The sequence below is a fragment of the Solanum dulcamara genome, chromosome 2, assembly GCF_947179165.1.
Source record: "Solanum dulcamara chromosome 2, daSolDulc1.2, whole genome shotgun sequence".
NCBI classification, from domain to species: domain Eukaryota; kingdom Viridiplantae; phylum Streptophyta; class Magnoliopsida; order Solanales; family Solanaceae; genus Solanum; species Solanum dulcamara.
The window spans coordinates 17,079,462-17,087,951 of NC_077238.1; positions in this window are offsets into that span (position 1 = coordinate 17,079,462).

Below are 8,490 nucleotides of genomic sequence, written 5' to 3' on the forward strand. Positions count from 1 at the left end.
TTTTCTAATAGAGTTCTTTCATATTATTTCTATCATGAGGTATATATATATATAAGACTTCTACCTATTCTAGGAAACAAATAATTATTAAAAGGTAACAAGATATATTCTCTAATTATGAATCCCTACACTTATTATGGATCCCTATAATCATGATTTACTATAATCATGTTGATATTCTTACAATCATGCTAACACTCCCCCTCAAGTTGGTGCATAGATATCTCTAATGCACAACTTATCAATAACTCCGTGAAATATCCTTCCTGAGACCGCCTTTGTAAGAATGTCTGCAAGTTGGATTTCTGACTTGACAAATGGAAACTGAATAATCTTTTAGTCCAACTTCTCTTTTGATAAAATGACGGTCAATTTCAACATGTTTAGTGCGATCATGTTATACTCAATTTTGAGCAATTTGGATAGCAACTTTGTTATCATAGAACAATCCTATAGGCCTTGAACATTCAATTCCAAGATCATGTAGCACTCCTTTAATCCATAACAGTTCACATAAGCCATGTGCCATACCTCAAAACTCTGCTTCCGCACTTGACCGAGCAACAACCTTCTGTTTCTTGCTTCTCCAGGTGACTATATTTCCTTCAACAAACATGAAATATCCTAAATTGGATTTTCTAGTTGATTGATCTCCTGCCCAATCAACATCGGTGTAACCTCCAATGGTGGCGGCTTCATTCTTTGAGTACAATAAACCTTTTCTAAGGGCACCTTTAAGATATCTCAAGATTCTATAAAGTGCTCTTATGTGTTCCTCAGTTGGAGCATGCATAAATTGACTTACCATGCTTACAGCATATGCAATATCCGGCCTAGTATGTGTTAGATAGATCAACTTTTCCACTAGCCGTTGATAGCGACCTATGTCTACCAAAATTTTGCCAGAAGAAATTTTAAGTGAATGATTCATTTCCATTGGTGTTTCAGCTGGTTTGTATGTTAACATTCCCGTTTCAGTCAATAAATCCAACACATACTTCTGTTGGCACAAAGAAACTCCCAGATTTGATCGTGATACTTCAATACCCAAAAAATATTGTAATTGTCCTAGCTCTTTCATTTCAAACATGGTGGCCAAATACTTTTGTAGTCTCTTCATTTCTTCAACATCATTAGCAGTCAAGACCATATCATCTACATACACTATTAATGTTGTAACATTTTCTCTTTCATTTTTAATAAATAAAGTGTGGTCAGAATTACTTTGCCTATAACCAACCAACTTCATTGCTGAGATAAACCTTTCAAACCATGCTCTGGGTAATTTTTTAAGCCAGTACAACGATCTCTGCAATTTACACACTTTACCTTCATGTACAGATTCATATTTAGAACCAGGTGGAATCTCCATATATACTTCTTCCTCCAAGTCACCATTCAAGAAAGCATTCTTTACGTCAAAATTATCGCAAAGGCCAATTTTGATTCACTGCAATTGATATGAGGATGCGAACAATATTAAGCTTAGCAACTGGTGCGAAAGTTTCTTGGTAATCAAATTCATAATTTTGTGTGTAACCTTTTGCTACTAACCTTACTTTATACCTGTCAATGCTTCCATCAGCTTTAAGTTTTACAGTGTATACCCATTTGCATCCAACAGGTTTCTTCCCTTTCGACAATGAAATCAGTTTTCAAGTTGAGTTCTTTTCCAGAGCCTCTATCTCTTCATTCATTTCTTTCATCCACCTCATATCTGCTAATGCTTTCTGCACACTATTAGGAATACACTTTGGAAAATTGATCAACATTTAGGGCATATGAATCTGGAAGTCTATGAGTAGATGTAAAATTATTGATAGGATATTTGACATTTATTCTAGCATCAGGTTCATATTGTTTCTTTGGGACACCCCTATTTGATCTTGGTAGTAATCAAAAGAGTAAAGGACAATTTGAGAGGGAATCATTTGTTACCTGGGCCAACATTAGCTTGATCATTCTGAGAAGAAGGCTCCTCGTTTAATGGTGTTAACACAAGCTCTTCTAATGGATTTGGATCATCATTATTCACAGTTGCATTTGGCAAACTTGGAGCATCTACATTGGTTTGATCAATGGTGACTGGGGGTATATTTAATTCTTCTTCGATGGCCTCTAATTCTGAAAAAGCAATTTCACCTTTAAAATTTTCATTATTTCTGCCACATAGCTCAGTCTCATCACTCGACTTCTCCCCCTGAGGAGATGAGCCCAAAAATTCCCCTGTGTAGTATGGCTCAGTTTCATGGAAGGATACATCTAAGGAGACTTGCAATTTTTTCGTGCGTAGATCATAACATCTATAGTCCTTTTGAAAATATGAATATCCAACAAAAATATACCGTGTGGCACAAGGATCTAATTTATTTCGTAAGACTTTAGGAATATGAACATACACTGTAGCCCCAAAAATTCTTGGTTCGAGATTTGATAGATGCGGAATTGAGCAAAAAAATTTTAATTTCTCTTGTGGAGTCTTGAAGTCAATAACTCGGAAAAGAACCCGATTGGTAAGAAGATTTGACTGCCTCCCCCCAATAAAATCGTGGCATGTTCATCCCAAAGAGAGATGCATGTACTACCTTCATAATTTGTCTAAATGTTTTTCTGCCAACCCATTTTGTTGTGGTATATACGTACAAGAAGTAGGGTGTCATATTCTCAATTGGCCCAAATATTCACCAAATGAAGCATCAACAAATTTCATGGCATTAACAGATTGTCAAATTTAATTTTTTTGTTGATATTGGATATGGACCATATTGTAGAACTCCTTAAATGCCATACATGCATCACTCCTCTTACGAAGCAAAGATACCAATGTAAATCTTGTGCATTCATCTATAAAAGTAATAAAATAGAGAGCATTTGAGAAGGATGGAACCTTTGCAGGTCCCCAAGTTTCAGAATGTATGACAACAAAAGGCAGGGAGCATTTATTTAAACTGGGTGAATACGGAATACAGTGATTTTTTGCCAACTCACATACATCCCATTTAAAATCTGAAATATCTAAACCAAAAAATAAAATTGGCCTAAGTTTATTAAGGTAGGCAAAGAAAATGTGACCGAGCCGCTTATGCCATAGCCAAACACTATCACGAGTCTTCTCAATCCCACTTGTGTGAAATACATGATGAAATTATTTTTTCCATCTTCAGTCAATTCCAAATAATACAACTCATTTCTTTTAACACTATAACCAAGAGTCCCCAGGTCAGAATGTCCTGAATAACACAGAATAAAGGTCAAAAAGTTATGATGCAATGGAGTGTTGAGGAAATTCTGCCAACCGGTAAAAGATTATAAGCAAGTGTGGGAATCACTAAAATGGTAGCAAGCTTCAAAGTATTAGAAAGAACAATTGATCCCTCTCATGTAATAGGAGAAGTGCTACCATTTGTAGTAGAGATGTCAGATTGAGATGATGATTTAAAAGTCGGTAATTTTATGAAATCATTTTTCATATGATTGGTTGCTCCTGTATCAATAATCCAATCACTATTCTTAGTAGTGATAGAAAATACATCCACCTTACCAGAAATACCTGGATGAACAATATTGGCAATGGGTTGCAGTTTTTCTTCTTGGGTGAATCTGTTTTGTCCTTGTGTAGCCATTGATGCATTGCCATTGATATTTTTTTTAGGTTTTTTTGAAAAATACCACCAGCTCAGGTATCCAATAATCTCATAACATTGTTGTTTGGACTGTCCTTTCTCACCACAATGATTACAAATAAAATCATTAGATTTCCTAGATGATGAGTTATTGTGCCCTTTGTTTCGGTGAACTATCATGGCTGAGCTTTCAGGAATTGGGCGAGAAGTTCCCATGGCCTGCCTCTGTTGAAGTTCCCATCTAACATATGCTATGTACTTTTCAGATCCATCTTTGAATCCTTTCGTAGAATCTCTCCACGAACTTGATCAAATTCTGCGTCAAGTCCACTGAGGAATATATGAACTCGCAGCCTAGCCATAATGGAATGTGTATGTATGACTCCAACAACTGCTTCCTCTTGTGCGGCTATTCAATGGTTGATTTTCTGAAAGATTTCAACCAATTTGTTATAGAAAGTAGATAAAGGTCAACCATTCTGTTTGGTGGTGAAAGACTTTTGATTTAACTCAAACAAACAAGTTTCATCAGATTCATCATAGAAGGTTTTTGCAATAGCTTCCCATATCTCCTTGGTTGTGTCCAGCCGGATAAATCGCTGCATAAGATAGGGGCTCATTGAATCAATGAGCCAACTCTTTACTCTGTTGTTGTCAATAATTCATGTCACATATTCCGATCGTTCGTTGTTGGTTTCACTTTTTCTCTTGTCAAGTACCCAATTTTATTTCGTGCACCAATGTGCATCTCCATCAATTGTGATCAGAGGAAAAAAATTATTTCATCAAAAATAATACTGGTAGGAAAGGTTGAATTATCATGATGAACAATGACAGATTATGGAAGAGAGGTGATGAAAACTGTAGAATTTGTCTGGTCTCCCATTGTGAAGAAAAAATTGATTCGAATTTCGTTTCGATTTCAATTCAGTTGTTAATCAGAATTGCTCTGATATCATATTGCACTGTAAGAATAATTTTACTAACAAAGTTCTTTCGTATTATTTCTATCATGAGGTACACCATACATATATATATACAAGTATCTGCTTACTAAGACTTCTACCTATTCTAGAAAATAAATAATTAATAAAAGGTAACAAGATATATTCTCTAATTATGAATCCCTACACTTATTATGGATCCCTATAATCATGATTTACTATAATCATGTTGATACTCCTACAATCATGCTAATAATATGTCTTAGTTCAGAAAAATATGGCTCTCGACACTAATTCTATCAACAAACTAAAAGCAACAATATGTTGAAAGTACCGTAAATTAGTTTTCACTAAAGTTGATTATGCAGAAAGTAAAAGGTAACTTAATCGACTTTTACACTTACTTATAGTACTGCATGTACATGTATACGTCTATATAGTACAATTGAAGTGCTCATTTTCCTTATCATAGAGAAATGTTAAAGGAGATAGCCTTCATATAAGATTTAAAAATTTATAGATAAGCTCATTTATAGATATTGAGATGTTGCATATTTTAAGTGATTCAAAGAGAGGTTGCTCTAAGTTGAAAGATATAGTGTTGAAATTTGGACTGAAATATAACACAACATGTTATTTAAATTTTAAGATACAATTTTGATACCCTCCTTTCTTTTTCCTATTTAAATGAAGTCGTTCAAGTTCACCGTAATGACTAAATTTTTGTGTTGATGCAATAATTTATTTTGTGTTTTCAATTATTTGAATTTTGAATTCAAATCAACATCATAGCCAGTTGGCAATTATTTTAATCAGATTACAACTTCCTCTATGGTTTTAGAGTTTTATTGTTAGCCTAACTCTTATTGCTTATCAATACTTAATTTTTGTTTTAATTTAAAACACTGATAATATATTAAAGAAAGATCTATATTTTTTTTGCCAACATTAATTCTCTGTAAATTATTTTGGAGTTTCACAAACAATCATAAGTCATTCCCGAAAGGTATGGTAATTCATTTTCCAAATATATTTTACTGAATTTATTATGATTATTACAATTACAATAAATTTATTAATTACGTCTTTCTTTTTCATTTTAAGTATACACATTGATATGTAACTTGACAAATGTTTTGGGTGTAAGGAACATAGTTTCTCCTTTTACCGTATCTTCATCAATTTCACTTTGAAATTTTTCAAGGATAGCACTTTGATCAAGCAACTTTCTCAAATCACTCTCTCAAACTCAGCTATACAAATAATTACTCTATTATTCTAATAAAATTCTATAATTTAGAAAGATTTGAAATAATATTTTATAAGAGAGAAAGAAAATTCATTGTGCACGAAATTAGGGATAACATAATTGAAATTTTTAAGGTACTTAAATTCCATATATACTAAGTGTATGTAAATATTATCATATTATTGTTAACTTAATGTTTTTTTCATAAAAATAATATGATAATTAAATATTTATTAATTTACTATGATCTAATATGTTTAATAAATAAAATTATAATTATAATTTGATAATATCCGCGCATCGCGCGGTACTATCCTCGTTCGATTAAGAAGAGAATATTTTCATAAATAATGTAAAATATTTATAGCTTCTTAATGAAACAGTAACTATCTTGATAGATACATTAAACAATTACAAGAGGTATTTATAATAGACAAATATGATACACAAGACTAAATTATATATATATATATCACTTTATACTATCTATATGCTGCCAGAAGCGGCCAACCAGTCATATTTCAACAACTATGTCAGCCCTGCGATTTCAATCTCTTATTGCAAAGGAAATAGGTGACAGACCATTTCTTGCTCAGTGGGGACAATATCACTCAAAACAAAGTGTCCTATTCTTTGTGTATATAGTCTTAGAATATGAAAATATTAGAGAAGCCTAAGTCTTAAGTAATACAGAAATTTACAATTTGACCGGCAAATATTTACTTGTGATATTCTCTCTTACTTAATTGTGCGGTGCATATTTAATCAAGATTAAATAAATAATCAGAAATTAGACATCAACAAGTATAATACTTAAGCTTCTTCAACTTTGTTTAATTATAAGTACCAAATACAACTCCAATATGTTGTATATATATGTTTCTACTTGATTCTTGTATCTTAAAAGAGAATATTCCATTCTAGGTCATACGATAATTCAATAACTACCTAGCTTCTACAATATAAGAATTACAACACGCAACGTCATTGACAAAAGGAATCGTCCAAAATCCATCACAGTTATAGCAGAATCTCTGTTCAAAATTGTAATGATCATGAATCCAACATAACCAGGGCATGGAGCTACAGTCTCCAGGTTACCCACATTCCAAGGTGAACAAGTCCAATAATAAACTCCGACTAATCCAGAGTGGAGCTAGCGTTTGAGATATGGGTTCAACCAAATTCAATAATTTTAGTTCAAATTCTATATTTATCTTAAGAAATTCATTCAATATGTACAAATTATTAATTTAAAACTCAATAACTTAAAAAGGCAAATATTCCGAACCCATAAGCTTCAAAACTTAGCTCCGCCTCTTGCCTACTATAACGAAATTAATTCTATGGCCCAAGCCAATAACATATTCATAGAATATACTTGGTTAGATAAGTAGAGTTGTAGCTTTTAGTTTGTTAGGTTGTAATCCTATCCTTATATAGTGGTTGAGGTGCAGGATGCTAAATTCAGCCCTCTTCCCCTTTCTACGTTATATCCTGTTTATGGAACGGATCAACTCAATCGCAAGAAGTGCTAATTAATTAATCATTAGTTAATCCTTCACATAATTAAATCCTAATTAATGTGCTTATAAATACACCGCTATGATTCTAAATAAAAGATATGCCTAATTTCATTGAGCAAGAAAAAAGCAGGATGTTAAGATGATCTATAATCACATATTGTAAATGCCTATTACCAAATAATGTGGAAGGATGAATCAGATTCATTCACCCTTGTTAGTGTAGTATTTTAATCCTATACACCAACAACCCTTAATTAAGGGAGCTTTTCTTGTTAAGTGAGCCAGACACGACGCCAAACTGAATTAATCGAATCGATAAATTCTTGAGTATCACCACATGATAAAAAACATGTAAATATCTATATAATTCTAATCTTTTGACATAAAAATTTAGTAATATCATGTTATACCTAGCACATGATCATATACTTTATAGGAAAATGGCTCAAATATGCTATTGAACATTGAGAAAAGGTCATATATGTTATCCGTTAAACGTTTGGCTTATTTATGTCATTTCTATCTGAGAAAAGGTTCATTCATGCCATTATTTGCAAAATAAAAATATTTTTCGTGTTGCAAAACTATTTTGTACACGTGTTCAATTATGATTCGGCCACGTGATTAACTAAGTTATTATTTAAAATGGAAAAAGTTCAAATATGCTATCGAACTTTGAGAAAAGGTTCATCTATGTCATCCATTAAAAATTTAGCTCATTTATACTATTTTAATTAACAAATAATGACATGAATAAACCTTTTCTTAAATAAAAATAATATAAATAAACCAAATTTTTAATAAATGATATATATATAAAAAAAAATTCAAAGTTTAATAATATATTTGAGTGTTATAAACACAAATACGTTATCCAGTAATCAAGATGCTATTAATTGTGATGATAATTCAACTGTTTTGACACCACTTGTTTGAACTTTGAAAGACAAAAAAAAAAAAAATACTGAGAAGGGCCCCACAAATACGGGAATCTTAGGTGACGTGTTCAAACATCAAAGTGGGGTCTCGTTTGGGGCTTCTCCTTATCCGACCCGACCCGATCCAATTCTCCTCTTTATCTTCTCCCATTCCCAAAAAGCCAACTCTATAAATAAGTGATAAAGGTAACCTTACTTAGGCTTGAAGAC